At 32.6% G+C, this 18,221-nt stretch overlaps 1 long non-coding RNA gene across 1 annotated transcript in view; it reads right to left on the bottom strand.

The window, feature by feature from the left end:
* LOC139720287 (uncharacterized) overlaps nt 1–18,221 on the bottom strand; it is a 35,174-nt gene that overhangs the window by 9,317 nt on the left and 7,636 nt on the right. The window contains exon 2 of the long non-coding RNA XR_011710160.1: nt 17,995–18,080. This is a non-coding gene — a long non-coding RNA (uncharacterized lncRNA). The remainder of the gene's footprint in view (nt 1–17,994; nt 18,081–18,221) is intronic.

Below are 18,221 nucleotides of genomic sequence, written 5' to 3'. Positions count from 1 at the left end.
AGCAGCTATACCACAAACACACACTAGATTATTTCCTATAATATATTTATATTTATACACTAGATTATTAACAGATTGTATCATTAACATATAAATACACACACACTATTGATTCCAATCTCCTTTTACAATGTCACCACTCTTACATTTCAATACCACGCATAAACACACAAAGTTTTTATGTAAAATGTCACCACTTTAACAGTTTAAATGTATACATACACACACACCATGCATATGCTTGAACACAAAACATTTGAAGTTTTTATAGTATTACAATGTCATCAATTTAACACTTTACATGTCTACACACACACCATTATTTGCAATCTTCTTGTACAATGTCACCACTCTTAATTTCTAAACCATGCACACATAAGCACACAAACATTTATAGAGTTTCTAAGTATTACAATGTCACAACTTCATAAGAATTTAAAAGTATTGTATCTACACACCCACACCATTATTTGCAATCTTCTTAGATACAATGTCACCACTCTTATATATCAAAATCATGTCTACACACAGACATTTGTAAAGTTTCTGTGTATTATGCAATCACTTTAGGAGTTAGAAAGTTATACAATACAAAAACATGCCATCATTTGCAATCATATATAGTGACCACTTTTTCCTTTCAAAACCATGCATTTAAAACAAACATTTGTAAAGTTTCTAATATGTATTAGAATACCATCACTTTTAGAGTTAGCAAACCACAAACACACACCAGTATTTCCAATCTGCACATCACCACTCTTACATGAAAAAAATGCATATATCTTTTCAACAGGCGTTTCAAAAAGGTGAATGGGATCTTGACCATTTTAATTTCTATCTCCATGATAATATCATCCATCAACTCCATTTTTTCAGTTTGATGATGACCCTTACATGGAATGGCTGATCAGTGATTGCTGTTCTGTGACCATGATCATTGCATTTGATAGCTATGAGGATATCAGGCATAGTCCATGTGCAAAAGAATGTTTAAAAGCCTTTTTTCCCCTTTTTATATTTTATGTTGTAATCTAACCATCATGCCATCACATAGTCTATTTTCTATCCCATTCTCATCAACAGCTGAAATTGATTTCACATACTCTACAATTGTGATGGGTGATTTACATGTTTGTCAATATAACATCCCACAAACTGTCCTTAATAAATACAAATAAAGCCAGCACACATTATCTTTGCATTAAGTCTAGCTGCAGTTCGAACTCATTGAAAGGTATTCTTTCTGCATTATGGTGAAAAGTTTGACAAATGCATACAGATATACATGTGTGTAGCCTACTCATCTTCTGCATTCCCAAAGTCATGGATATACATGCAAATATACAACTGAGCATAAAGATTTGAAAACCATATTTTTCTTTGTCTCTTAACATAATTTATGTTGGAATTTTTTTCTGCATACAAATACATACTATTTTACATGTTACATTGTTAGTTAATTGGAAACAATCAGTTGCACTAATGTACTTATTATCACATTAAAATGGACATTTTTTGCATGTTAACACTTACGATAGGCCTCCGAAACATGTGTTGCTGCTAACTTTAAGCCACCAAAAAAGGTGTTCCTAATCAGTGTACCTTTATCGCTACTGTTGTAGTTTCCTTTAGAATCATATTGCCATATATGTAATGTCATAAATTCAAAGTGAGCATCACTCAAAGTGTGCACAGTTTGTTATTCACTTTTGGGGAAGCCAATTTCATAATAATAATAGGTATGAAGAGTAAACATTATGCACTGCCATAAGATGTACATCTGTATACTGTTATTTACATTTTATTGATGCCCTGTTGTTATTCTAGCATGTTGTTATAGTTGCTTTACTGTAGTTTTCTTATTGTAAGTGAATACAGGACTAAAACTTTGTGTTAACAGTTTTGAATCCTCCGAAACACACTAGTTTGTTAACTGAAGCCTACAAAACACACAAGTCTGAAAATTTCAACTTTGTTAAAAATAATCGAATTTCTTTGGGATTTGGATTGATAAATGTTTGTTACCAAGAGATTATTTGAGGCTATGTTTAGAGTGGCTCTTGCTTCTAGAACATTCTTTTAACTTAAAAATAGTTTGTCAGGTGGCATTTTTACCTTGGAATTTGAAGTTCACATCTAAATAATTGCAAGAGCGAATATCTGTCGGGGGAAAAAAGTGTTTTGATATTTCAAAGATATGTTCACAGCAAATGAAAGATTGCATTGCACCTACCATTAATCTTCATTTGGTTGCTGTGGGTGACCAAAACATTCATGTTGTTTTTACCTAAATTTATCTAAAATTCCATATTAGTCACTTAATGTTTCACATTTAGCCTAAGAATTAAGCTCTGGAATTAAAAAATGTTGAAAATGTAGACATTCCTATATAAAATAAAGGCAAAGATAAATATGGAAACATAACTTTATTTTTTTTACCCTTGCCACATCAAAGTTGCACCCTTTACTGTGAAACTGACCATATCAGAGTATTGACATTGTACAAGGAGATTCCTAATAATGGTGTGTGTATGTGTACATGTACAGTTTGTATACTTTTAAACTGTTAAAGTGGTGACATTTTTATACATAAAAACTGTGTGTTTATGTATGCATGGTTTTGAAATGTAAGAGTGGTAACATTGTGAAAGGAGATTGCATATAACGGTGTGTATTGTATGTGCAGTATTGATAATACAATTTGTTAAAGTGGTGACAGCTTGATACACAATAACTTTGTGTGTTTATGTATGCATGGTTTTGAAATGGAAGAGTAGTGACACAAGAAGATTGCATATAATGGTCTGTGTTTGTACATACAAGTGTTGAAGTGATGACATTCTCATAGAAACTTCATGTTTTGTGTTTAAGCATATGCATGGTGTGTATGTGTGTGTATGTATAGAATTAAACTGTTTAAGTGGTGACATTGTAATACATTAATCTTTACATTAATCTGTATGTTTATGTGTTCATGTATGCATGGTTTTGATATGTAAGAGTGGTGACATTGCACAAGGAGATTACTAATAATGGTGAGTTTGTGTGTATATATACTTTTAAACTGTTAAAGGGATCGTACAGTATTGGTGGAGATGAGATTTGGGCTCTTAACTTTCAATACGAGATACCAAGAAAACACTTAAAGGATATAGTACAAAGCATACCCTTGAATTCAAAGTTTATTTGATGAAAATCGGGTTTGGAATGAATGAAACATCCAAAAACAAAGTAAAACAATGCGATCGTAATAAAGTGTGGGTCACACATTTTATCGGAATCACTTTTTTTTTTGATATCTCAGCCATTTCAAAACCAATTTTCATCAAATAAACATTGAATTCCTCATAGAATTACATGCTCTTTCATATTTCATAAGAGGTTTCTCATTATCTCACCAAAAAAATTCAGAAACCTAAAAATTATGTCTCAATCAAAACTGTGCAATCCCTTTAAGTGGTAACATTTTAATTCATAAAAACTGTGTGTGTTTATGTATGCATGGTTTGCATGGTTTTGAAATATCACGAGTAGTGACATTGTACATTGTACCCTTATAATTGTACCTTTACCTGTACATTGTACCCTAATAATGGTGTGTGTATAAATGTGTACCGGTATGTACTTTTAAACGGTTAAAATGGTGACATTTTGATACGTAAAAACTTTGTGTGTTTATGTATGCATGGTTTTGAAATGTAAGAGTGGTGACATTGTACAAATAGATTGCAGATAATGGTGTGTGTGTGTATGCGGGGTAAATACTTTTAAACTGTTAAAGTGGTGACATCTTGATACATAAAAACTTTGTGTGTTTATGTATGCATGGTTTTGAAATGGAAGAGTGATGACATTGTACAAGAAGATTTCAAATAATGGTCTGTGTTTGTGGTGTATGGATACTTTCTATCCCTTAAAGTGATGACAATACAAAGAAAGTTTATAAATATTTGTGCATTTTTGTATGCATGGTTTTGAAATGTACTAAAGAGAGGTGACATTGTACAAGAAGATTGGAAATAATGGTGTGTATACCCGTGTGTAATATATATACAGTGTTAAAGTGATGACATTCTAATTCATAGAAATGTCATATGTTCGTGTGTTGAAGCATATGCATGGTTTTGAAATATTAGAGTGGTGATAGGTAGATTGGAAATAATCTAGTGTGTTTGTGGTAAAATATGCTAACACCTAAAGTAATGGCATTCTAATTCATAGAAACTTTATAATTTTTTTGTGCATTGATGTATGCATGGTTTTGAAATGTAAGAGTGGTGACATTATACAAGAAGATTGCAAATCATGGTGTGGATGTTGGTATATTTTATGCTATTAAAGTGATGACATTCTAATACAGTTCGACCTTGATTATCCGGCCTCCTTATATTCGGAAAACTCTTATTATCCCGCGTGTTCAGGCAGTGAAGGACTTTCTTTTTTCATCCAAAAATTGAGAAGAAACAGTGACTTTAACATCTTTTCATGGATCTATTTCACTAATTGCATAAGATAAGAATGATAGGTTTCTCAATATCTAATGAGGTAAAACATGTGTGATTTTCACATAAAGATATAACATACTTTATTTTTGTGAAGACGTTAACGATACAATTTTGTGCTGGCTAGCATAGATTACACCAACGTTGTGGGGTACACTACCTGCCTACCTGCCTAGCTGCCAGTGCACTGGGACAGCAGCTTGGATGGCAGCTACATTAACACTGTGTCTCCCATATCCAGCCAATTCGCTTATCCGGATGAGCGCCGGTCCCGACATGGCCGGATAATCGAGGTTGAACTGTACATAGAAACTTTTTGTTTAAGTGTGTTTATGTATATGGTTTTGAAATGTAAGAGTCATGACATTGTACAAGAAGATTGCAGATAATGGTGTGTGTGTGATACTTTTAAACTGTTAAAGTGGTGACATCTTCATACACTTTGTGTGTTAATGTGTGCATGGTTTTAGTGGTAACATTGTACAAGAAGATTGCATAGAGTGTGTGTGTGTATAATAATGATAATAGTGAGACTCTTATAAAGTGCTCATATCTACCTAAAAAAGATACTCAAGGCGCTATAGAATAGAGTACATATTGTGTCACGTTGCAACAGTATCACAGAAAATAATAAGACACTAAACCAAGAGACAATAGGCCTATGTATACGTACACATACTATACATACAGGTATACAATACTGTGTGTTGACATGGAAAGTGTTAAAGTGATGACATTCTGATACGTAGAAACTTCATAATATATGTTTGTTTTTGTTTTTTGTTTAAGCATATTTCATGGTCAGTTTTACAGTAAAGGGTGTAACTTTAATGTGGCAAGGGTCAAAAATTAAAGTTGTGTTTCCATTCTTATCTTTGCCTTTTTTTTTATAAAGGAATGTCTATATTTTCAATATTTTGTCATTCCAGAGCTTAATTCTTAGGCTAAATATGAAAAATGAAGTGACTATTATGGAATTTGAGATAAATTTAGGTAAAAACAACATGAATGTTTTGGTCACCCACAGCAACCAAATGAAAATAAATGGTGGATGTAATGCAACTTTTCATTTGCTGTGAACATATATTTGAAATATCAAAACACTTTTCCCCCAACAGATATTCACTCTTGCAATTATTTGGATGTGAACTTCAAATTCCAAGGTAAAAATGGTACCTGACAAACTATTTTAAGTTAAAAGAATGTTCTAGAAGCAAGAGCCACTCTAAACATAGCCCCAAATTATCTCTTGGTAACAAACATTTATCAATCCAAATCCCAAAGAAATTCAATTATTTTTAACAAAGTTGAAATTTTCAGATTTCTGTGTTTCGGAGGCTTCGGTTAACAAAGTAGTGTGTTTCGGAGGCTTCAAAACTGTTAACACAAAGTTCTAGTCCTGTATTCACTTAAAATAATAAAACTACAGTAAGCAACTATCACAACACCAGTGCTAGAATAACAACAGGGCATCAATAAAATGTGAATAACAGTATACAGATGTACATTTTATGGCAGTACATAATGTCAACTCTTCATACTTATTATTATTAGGAAATTGGCTTCCACAAAAGGTCAATAGCACAATCAGGATATGCAAATGTGTAACAGTGCAAAAATGAAAAAAACTTGGTGAAAATGTTTTTTTTTTGTTGTTGTTTGTTGTAGCTGAGTGTTCAAATTTTCATTTCATGTAAAGAAAGAGTCAAAATTTTGCATTTAACTGCGCATAAATTAGCATTTAAATTAGGGGTGTCGAATTACATTGAAATGACTAATATATTGGAAAAATTCATTAAAAAAAAAGGAGAATGTTTTTTTTTCATCTGATATTGCTGTTAGATATTCCTGATAAATATCCCTTTCATTCACCACCAGCACATAGCTATGACATATCACAAAATATGTTTTCACTTCTCAAAATGGATGATCAATTTTGTAGGCATTATTTTGAATTCAAATAAAACCACTTTTACATATTTTATCATATTTCACTTTTGCCAAAGAGTGAAGAGGCGAAACTTCAGGAATAGGTAACAGACATATAGTGGCCATTATTACAAATTTTTATGAAATTAGGGCTGGTACTTTGGAAGATATCATATTTTTCATCAAAAAATTATCTGTACAGTTTGACCTTGAATGTGCGCACAGTGTTTGGATCAATTCTCATATTTGTAAACACAGATAGAAGAATGAATGTGAGATTTATGATGACTTGAGTTGATATCCAAGCTGTGACACTCAAACAATGACATATTAAGCCAAAATACTATGTTTTTGCTTATGATATCTTTAGAAATTGAACAAGCATTGAAATATGAACACTGAACCCTTATCATATGACCTTCATGCAGTATAACATGGGCGTGTATCGCAATACACACAATAGATTTCTACATATGTACAATTCATGGTTAAAAAAACAAGGATATTCAATAAGGGGAAAAGATTCTTTTAAGTAGTCAAATTAGGATATACCTCACTGAAAATACTGAAAAACGGCTTGTTTCTCCATGTATAGCTGTACAGCATGGGTTTAAAAGGTCACAATGTCACAAAAAATAAGCCAGCATTACACTCATACCAGGATGGGACTTCAGACCTTATAACTTTCTCCAGCTGAAAGAACCACTGTTTTTTTATTGCATGCAAGCAATGCCAGGAAAAAATCAATTAATTTGATACCAAACACATAGGGGTAGACTTAAAATATGGACCTCAAATCTTGATTTTACGTAAGTTGTAAAACGCTTTTTTTTTTAACGCAATACGTGGGTTTTGGGGGACTTTTTGGTAATTAATCTTTGATAATTAACAGTAAATGAGAAGAAATTAGCTATTGTCTTACCACATGTGATTACTGATGTCTTAGCATGCTGCATGTGAATTTTTAAGTCAGTTGGTGCATTCTTTTAGAAGTTACAATTTTTTAAAGTGAGAAAGTCATGACTGCATAACCTGATTGTGCTTATCACCAAAAGTGAATAACAATCTGTGTACACTTTGAGCGATTCTCAGTTCGAATTTATGACATTACGTGTACATGTGGCAATATGATTCTAAAGGAAACTGCAACAGTAGCAATAAAGGTAACACTGATTAGGAACATCTTTTTTTGGCGGCTTGAAGTTAGCAGCAACACATGTTTCGGAGGCTTCATCATAACTGTTAACATGCAAAAAATGGTCCATTTTAATGTGATATGAAGTACATTAATGCAGCTGATTGTTTCCAAATAACTAACAATGTTGCAACATGTGAAATAGTATAATATGTATGCAGAAAAAAGACTTTCCATCATTTGTTAAGAGACAAAGAAAAGTATCATTTTAAATCTTTAAGCTCAGTTGTATATTTGCATGTGTACATGTACATTGTATATGACTGTGGCAGTGCAGAACATGAGTAGGCTACACACATGTACAGCTGTATGCATTTGTCAAACTTTTCACCATAATACAAAAAGAGTTACTTTCAATGAGTTTGAACTGCAGCTAGACTTAATGCAAAGATTATGTTTGCTTGCTTTATTTGCATTTTATAAGGACAGTTTGTGGGATGTACAACCACCCATCATAATTGTAGATCACATGTGAAATCGATTTCAGCTGTTGATGAGAATGGGATGTATAGAAAATAGACTATGTGATGGCATGACAGTTAGAATACAACATAGTCTTGTAAAATATAAAAATGGGTAAAGGCTTTTAAACATTCTTTTGCATATGGACCATGCCTAATATCCTCATACGTATAGCTCTATCAATTGCAATGATCATGGTCATAGAACAGCAATCTAAAATGCTGATTAGCCATTCCATGTAAGGGTTATCATCAAACTGAAAAAAATGGAGTTGAAATAATTATATGGGTGATATTATCATGGAGATAAAAGTTGAAATGGTCAAGATCCCATTCATCTTTTTGAATTACCTGTTGAAAAGATACATACCCTATCGTATACCAATGACTGTGTATGAATTTTGAATTTAAAAAATGTTGACCAAATGTATAGTTCCCTATATGATAGGTAGAATTTTGCTTTCTTTTTCTGTGGTATACAAGTCACCTCTGTTTCATATCATTTCTCTTATTTTTTACGCTTCAAAGGCTTCTTTTTTATAGTTATTGTATAAAATTCCAGTTTGTGTGACTCCTGTGACAGGTAGGAGGTCTGTTTTTGAAGGTAACACTAGTAAAACATTGAGAACTTGCAAACAGAACTTTTACTGTTTCTAAAATGACAACCTTTTAGCAAAAGCAGATTAAAAAGGAGCAAATGTGATTAAATATCTGAGATTGTTTTAGAATATAAGCCCACAGACTACAGTTTTAACCCTTTGAATTTCAAAATACACTTAGGGGGTTGTAACTTTTTTCCAGAAAAGCCAGGACTAAACAGACTATGAAGATTTCAATCATTTCAATATTGTTCTTCATGAACATAACTTCTCCAGTCACCCACCCATGTAAACTACATGTACCCCATGGCAACAGTCTATAAGTAGAGGTATATTATGTCATTTTAAACAATCCTATCCCAACCATTACTGTCCATATACTGCACCGAGAACTACATCCGCAAACATGTCATAGAGTGTCACACTGCTGTCACACATGTATGATAAGAGATGTTTCGTAACACAAGTTATATTTTGTTTACTCAAAAATACTCAAGTGGTTACTGCCAGCATGACAAAATATGGAAAATAGAGTATAGTATCAAGATTGTGTTGCACCTACCATACATCAGATCTGACAATACATAATTGTACAGATTGATATGAAAACCTGTCTGAATGAAGTAATCAAATGTCAAAATTCCAAAACAATACCCTGTGATGCACGTCACACCACAGAAATGATAATCTGCAGGATATTAGCTATTTTCTATCCAATCACAAATTTATTGGTTACTTTCCTCCAAATAAGTATTGGAGATGAAAGCCAAAGAACTTGTTAGGAAATGGAAAGCTGAAAAAGGTCAGATTTTAGTATGGCAAAAACAAATGCCAAGTGAGTAACAATGGAATGGATTTGTCAATATGTTAAAATGGACATGTAGAAGATTGTGTTTTGAAACTATTACACTCAGATGGTAGTGAGTCGAAAGTTTGCTTTTGATCACGCATAAATGGTACAACCTATTCAAAAGTAATATATTTCTTAGTTTTGTGTATGCTTCCCTTTTGAATAACCCTCTATTAAAATCCTTGAATCTTCAGGCCAGGAAGAATGTTCAGTTAAAAAAAAAAGAAGGAAAAAAAGTATATTTAATACTAAATAATCAAGTAATTATTTGGTCTTCATTTTTTAAGCCTGACCAGTCGAAAGAGTGATAAAAAATGGTACACAAAACTTCATCTTCTCTCAAGAGTAAAAATGAGATATCCAACTTAATAAGAACATTGATGTGTCCACAACTATTTGCTTTGTTGCACTACTGTTGCATGATGTAGGCATGCACACTAGCTGGAAGTCACTTTCATTTCTCACAATATCTAGCCTATTCCGTTGTTTCAAAAGGAAACCTACAAAATAAATGCTTTTCACACATTTAAACAACTGTGTAAACCTTGTTTGATGAACCAACAATTCTCATTCAGTCCAAACAGTTATTTAATAGACTCAGAATGGATCAAAACATTCCATTAACATGCTGTTAACATGAAATGAAGCCTCCAAAACGTCTGGAAAATTCATTTGGTATGCCTTATGTTTTTATGAAAATCATCATGTTATGTAGAAAGTGATGGGTAAATTGTGTCTTTTTTGGTTGATATACACTGTTTAAACATATTTGTGGGGCAACATCCTCATCTGCCAATATTTCATTACTGAATGAAAAGGTGAGTTGATGTATGACACGTCTGCGCTGTTAAAGAAAAATAGGTAAATTGATAGTAAATCTATATTGGTGAGTAAACAAAGGAGCCAGAAAACTGAATGTGATAAAATATCTTTTAGATATGTCATAAATGATCATTGGGTGGGTGTACAATGAATGTAATTTACTTTTGTCCAGAGAAAATCACGAAAATGCAGTGTTAACATCCTTCTGAAGCCTCCGAAACCACTTTTTCTCTATAAAGTGTATTGGCTCAAAATATTATTGCAGTATCACAATGTTTTAATTATTTTTGTTGTCTGCCCATGGCTGTTGATGATTTCATGGCATAATTTGAGGCAGACACTCAAAGAATTTATCAGAAATGTTAAATTAGATGTTTCTGCTGTTTCGGAGGCTTCAATGTGTTTCGGAGGCTTCACATGTTAACGGAAAATGTGTACTGTCTCCTATTTTCAGAGAGTTTGGCAGATCTTAACTATTTTTGGTTTATTAGGTTAGGGCCCCATGTCCTACATTTGACATATATAGATTGGGTCTCTTCTCTCATCTGTATTCATATTATTTGACTAAACACTTTGTTTCGGAGGCTTCAAAACTGCTAACGGAAATTTCTCTCGATGAAGTAAAATCATCACAAAATTTCAAATAGCCCTAGAACCAAGTAAACTTTGATGTAAGTCTAAAGTTTAGCTGTACCTTAATATTTTCAGCATAAAAGAAAGTAACCAAAACACATCCACTGATCATTACTGTCCGTCAAAGTTTGCTCACAATTGTTAACGGAAAATGAAACCTCCGAAACCTCAAATTTGAAGACATAGTATTCTAAAATATGGGGCCAGCTACCAACCAAACTAATTTGGTCTTTTCAATTGACCATACAACTATGCTTTTAACATAAAAAATTAGATCTCCGCAGTTGCTGTAGAAAATTATTAACATTTCAAAAATTTCACATAAATTTCAATGCAACAAAATGGTCATTTTTAGGGTACATTACGATGTGACTGTCAAAACAAAACGCATCAATACCTGGACCTGACTATGCTACCCAACGTGGCTACTCATAAGGTGACACACATGGGAAAAAATCTTTGAGATCTATAAATCTATGTGTTCAGGGTGGGCGAAAAGACTAAAAATTGAAAGTTACACCCTTTACCGTAAAACTGACCATATACTTTTAAATTGTTGAAGTGGTGAACTCTTAATACATAAAAACTTTGTGTGTTTATGTATGCATGGTTTTGAAATGGAAGAGTGGTGACAATGTGCAAGAAGATTGCATATAATGGTGTGTGTTTGTTGTATGTAAAGTGTAGACGTGATGACATTCTGATAGAAACTTCATGTTTTTGTGTTTAAGCATATGCATGGTGTGTGCGTGTACGTATAGAATTAAACTGTTGAAGTGGTGACATTGTAATACATTAATCTATATTATACATTAATCTTTATGTTTATGTGTTCATATATGCATGGTTTTGACAATTGAAAAGTGGTGACATTGTACAAAAGAGATTACTCATAATGGCGAGTTTGTGTGTATATATACTTTTAAACTGTTAAAGTGGCGACATTTTGATACATAAAAACTTTGTGTGTTTATGTATGCGTGGTTTGGAATTGTAAGAGTGGTGACATTGTAAAAGGAGATTGCAATTAATGGTGTGTGTGTGTGTATGTGTGTATCTAAATATATAAACTCTTTATGTGCCACAGTGGAAACCCCCTGTGTGCCACATTGTTCTGAGACACCAATGTGGTCATATGTTGAGAAAACAATCTATTTTCCAAATCTATAAAACCTTTATATATCTCTGTTAAAGTGTATACAAACTGAGCCAAATTGTCGAGAAAATACCAAGCTTTGCTTTGATTGTAAATTCTATGACAAATCTATAATTGCTTTTCTTTCAAATGCCCTGTAGCTACAATGTACATTTCTGTAAATGCATGACTTTTGCACAAAAAGCAGTGACAGAGACTTAGAATTTGCACACAAATTGAGTATGAAACACTGCTAGTTAGTCAATCATCGCATTAAATGCAAGTTATAGACAAAAGGAACGGAATCGTGAGAAACGCTTTCATTCGCATGTGTCACATTTAAATTTTGAGTACAATTTATGTTAAAATGGTGACATCTTAATACATAAAATCTTTGTGTGTTAAAGATGTACATGCATGATTTTGAAATGGAAGAGTGGTGACATTGTACAAGAAGATTTCAAATAATTGTTTGTGTGTGTATACATACTTGTAAAGTGTGAAAGTTATGACATTCTAATACCAGGTACACAAAAACCTCATACCAGCTTTAATACATGGTTTTGAAATATGTTATCAGAGCGGTGATATGCAGATTGGAAATAATTGTGTGTGTTTGTGGTATGTGCCTTCCATCTCTTAAAGTGATGACACTACAAAGTAACTTTATAAATTTATGTCTAACAGGTGCATTTATGTATGCATTGTATGTTTTGACATGTACAAAGAGTGGTGACATTGTTCAAGAAAATGTAAATAATGGTTTGGGTGTGTGTATAACTACCTTTAAACTGTTAAAGTGGTGACATTTTAATACAGAAAAACTTTGTGTGTTTACGTGTGCATGGTTTTGAAATGTAAGAGTGGTGACATTGTACAAGAAGATTGCGTATAAATGGTGTGTGTGTGTACATCTTGTACGTACATGTAAATTGTCAAAGTGATGACATTGTGATAGAAACTTCATATGTTTTTGTGTTTAAAGGACAAGTTCACCTTCATATGTATGTGGATTGAGTGAATGCCACAATATTAATAGAACACATAAGAGAAAGTTTGCGGAAAATCGGACAATCTGTTCAAAAGTTATGAATTTTTACAGTATCTGCACAGTCACTGCTGGATGAGAAGACTACTACAGTGTATGATGTCATATGTGTACAACGATATAAAGAAAATAAAAAGAGAAATTCACAAAACTTCACTTTTTGAATAAAGTGCACATTTCTTCGACATGTTACTGACATATGTTAAGGGTAGTATTATTCCCCCTGCCTTCTGAAAAAGAGAAGTCAAGTGTTCTTTTGGTATGCGAGAAAAGTGAAAATATGTTGAATTTTCTTTATTCTTTCTTGATATCGTTGTACTCATGCGACATCACAAGCTACATTGTATACTAAGTAGTCTTCTCATCCAGTCTTGAGTGAGGAGAAACTTCAAAAATTCATAACTTTTGAACGGGTTGTCCATTTCTCCTCAAACTCTCACTGATGTGTTCTACTAATATTGCTCCATGCACTCAACCCACATGTCTATGAAGGTGAACTTGTGTTTTAAGCAAATGCATGGTTTTGAAATGTAAGAGTGGTAATGTGGGGATTGGAAATGATGGTGAGTGTTTGTGGTATTTATACTTATGTATTCTTGCTAACTCTAAATATGTGATGATTCTCTTATACATAGAAGCTTTATATTTATAAATTCTTGTTTTGTATGCATGGTTTTGAATGGAAAGAGGGGTGACTTTACACTACACACACCATTATCAGGAATCTCCTTGTACAATGTCACCACTCTTACATTTCAAAACCATGCATGCATAAACACATTTAGATGAATATGTCACCACTTTAACAGTTTAATTCTATATATTATAGACACACTCACACACAAACACACACACACACACACCATAAGTTGGAATCTTCTTGTACAATGTCACCACTCTTGTATGCCAAATCCATGCATACATAAACACACAAATATCTATAGTCTCTGTTTTAGATTATATTAATAATGCACATCCACACACCATTATTTGCAATCTCCTTTTACAATGTCACCACTCTTTAATATTTCAAGACCATGCATACATAAGCACATAAACATAAAGATTAATGTATAATATAGATTAATGTATTACAATGTCACCACTTTATGTATGATATAGATTAATGTAACAATGTCACCACTTTGAACAGTTTAATTCTATGTACATGATACACACACACCCGTGCATATGCTTTTAAAAAACACAAAAACATGAAGTTTCTATCAGAATGTCATCTCTTCAACACTTTACATAAACACACACCATTATGTGCGATCTTCTTGTACAATGTCACCACTCTTCCATTTCAAAACCATGCATACATAAACACACAAAGTTTTTATGTATTAAGATGTCACCACTTTAACAGTTTAAAAGTATACACACACCATTACTAGGAATCTTCTCGTACAATGTCACCACTCTTACATTTCAAAACCATGCATGCTTTTACACATTTAGATTAATGTTTAAATGTCACCTCCTTAACAGTTTAATAGACACACACACACACACACACACCATAAGTTGCAATCTTCTTGTACAATGTCACCACTCTTGTATGCCCAAACCATGCATACATAAACACACAAACATCTATAGTCTCTGTTTTAGATTGTATTAATAATAATACACATATATATCCACACCATTATTTGTAATCTCCTTTTACAATGTCACCACTCTTATTTCAAGACCATGCATACATTTAAACACATACAATTTTTATGCATCAAATGTCACCACTTTAACAGTTTAAAAGTATATACACAAACACACACCATTATTAGGAATATCCTTGTACAATATCACCATTCTTACATTTCAAAACCATGCATACATAAACACATAAACATAAAGATTAATTAATGTATAAAGATAAATGTATTACAATGTCACCACTTCATCAGTTTAATTCTATTTATACACTCACACACACACACACAAACACACACCATAAGTTGCAATCTTCTTGTACAATGTCACCACTCTTCATATGTCAAAACCATGCATACATGAACACATAAACATAAGATTAATGTATAATATAGGTTAAAGTATTACAATGTCACCACTTCAACAGTTTAATTCTATACATTCACACACACACCATGCATATGCTTAAACACAAAAACATGAAGTTTCTATCAGAATGTCATCACTTCAACACTTTACATGTATAACAAACACACACCATTATATGCAATCTTCTTGTACAATGTCACCACTCTTACATTTCAAAACCATGCATCATAAACACACAAAGTTTTTATGTATTAAGATGTCACCACTTTAACAGTTTAAAAGTATATACAGATACACACACCATTGTTAGGAATCTCCTTGTACAATGTCACCACTCTTACATTTCAAAACCATGCATACATAAACACATAAACATAAAGATTATTTGTATAAAGATAAATGTACTTATGTCCCCATTTTATCAGTTTAATTCTATATATACACACACACACACAAACACACACCATAAGTTGCAATTGTCTTGTACAATGTCACCACTCATTATATGTCAAAACCATGCATACATGAACACATAAACATAAAGATTAATGTTATAATATAGATTAATGTATTACAATGTCACCACTTAACAACATATATACATACACACACACACACACCATGCATATGCTTAAACACAAAAACATGAAGTTTCTATCAGAGTGTCATCACTTCAACACTTTAACAAACACACACCATTATATGCAATCTTCTTGTACATTGTCACCACTCTTCCATTTCAAAACCATGCATCATAAACACACAAAGTTTTTATGTATTAAGATGTCACCACTTAAATAGTTTAAAAATACTCTTACATTTCAAAACCATGCATACATCAACACATAAACATAAAGATTAATGCATTTAGAAATAAAATCTCACCACTTTAACAGTTTAATTCTTTATATTATAGACACACACATACACACACACGTACACACACCATAAGTTATCTTCTTGTACAATGTCACCACTCTTGTATGCCAAAACCATGCATACATAAACACACAAACATCTATAGTCTCTGTTTGAGAATGTCATCACTTGCACAGTTTAAAAGTATATATAATATGCACTCACCCACACAATATATCTTCTTGTACAATATCACCACTCTTACATTTCAAAACCATGCATACAAAAACACCAACATTTGTAAAATGTCAATGTATTGTTATCACTTTAAGAGTTAGAAAGATATGATATTCAACTGCACACCATTATTTGCAATCTTCAAGTCACCACTCTTTCTGTTCAAAACCATGCATACAAAACAAGCATTTATAGAGCTTCTTTGTATTTATAAGAAAATCATCTTATTTCGAGTTAGCAAGTATACATATTTACTACCACAAACACTCAACATTATTTCCAATCTGCACATCACCACTCCTACATTTCAAAACCATGCATATCCTTAAACACAAAAACATTAAGTTTCTATCAGAATGTCATCCCTTCAACACTTTATGTATATACACACACCATTTATATGTAATCTTCTTGTACAATGTCACCACTCTTACATTTCAAAACCATGCAAACAATGTACATAAACACTCACAGTTTGCTATAAAAATGTCACCCCTTTCACAGTTACAAATATATACACACATCATTAGATGCAATCTTCTTGTACAATGTCACCACTCTCACATTTCAAAACCATGCATAAAAATGTATGCACAAATACATACACGTATATAGATGAAGTTTCTTTGATCAGAATATACATTCAAACAATTTTGTTCTAGCAAAAAGGTATGTGCATTTTTTACGCACAATGTGAATGGTAAAATTGTTGCCATATCATCACACTTTCATCACATAAAAATATATTTTCCTGTGCAAAGAGCAAAAGAAGTCGCTTCTTTATATTTTAAACACAAAAAAGTAACCCCCAATCAAATGACATACCTTTTTAATGAAAAATTGTTGAGTGAAATAACTGAGCAGAAGTGTTTCCATACTTGACTACTTTTTTAATTAAAATGAGATTGTTCTGTTTAGTCATGCATGAGTTAGAACACATTAAATGCAAAAATGTCACATTTCAGAAATCGAAACAGTATTTTTTGTTTTGTTTTTAAGGGCACAAGTGTAAGTTGTGTGCTCATTCATGTAACACTCAATTTCACACAGAAGTTAGTAAATACTAGTAGGTATAGAAACAATCCTGCCAAGTTTTTTTTTTTTTTTTTTTACAACAATGTTTCATTAAAACCTGATGCCATTTTCCTCAGGGATGACGGGAGTTTTTTTTTTTTTTTTTTTTTGTTGTGTTGATATTGCATCTTCTTTAAAGAGCACACAATTCTGTTCAGATGGTACAAACAATGGGAATCCTGTGAGACCTGAGACAATAATGGCAGATTTGTGAGCCGGCTCATCTTCAATGTACATTATGTAGCTTGTAGCTTCCATGTAAGTGCAACCATTTTTTGTTTTTTGTTTTGCGCACTTGACGAAAAAGTTACAAGGGTGTATTCCATGGCAACCATTTACCATTCAGAGTGTGCATAAGAAAATTGCGCATCTATTACATTTTGCTAGATAAAAATCACTGAAATATTTTTAGAGATAATGAATAAAGGCTAGGGGGGAACTTACTTCTTTGAGGAGAGTACAGAAAGATTTCATATTACGAAAACAGTATGTTATTACATAGGGTATAGAACATATGCGCGACGATGTATTTGTACTCACTTTCTCCACTTCCTACATATTGTATGAAATCACAAAACTAATACAATTTATCTTATCTAGAAGGAATACTGATTGCTTACTGTGTCTTTCGTCTAATCAGGTGCCTCGTCATCAATGTCTATGTGTGAAGATGCCTGTCCCTCTCTTCTGTGACAGTATCCATGGGCTGTACGACAATTGGATAAATTATATGACAAAGTTTCGACAGGTCATCATTGGTTTTGAGAGCTAGCATAATGTGCAATGCTTAAGCCTATGCAAAACAACAACAACAAAACAAACAATGTCAGTACCCACTGGACCGACA

The sequence above is a fragment of the Diadema antillarum genome, unplaced genomic scaffold (genome assembly GCF_040938485.1).
Source record: "Diadema antillarum isolate AM-2024a unplaced genomic scaffold, OU_Dant_1.0 scf00000126, whole genome shotgun sequence".
Taxonomy (NCBI): Eukaryota; Metazoa; Echinodermata; class Echinoidea; order Diadematoida; family Diadematidae; genus Diadema; species Diadema antillarum.
The sequence above is the reverse complement of the archived record's forward strand: the minus strand, read 5'-3'. Positions and strand labels throughout refer to the sequence as shown.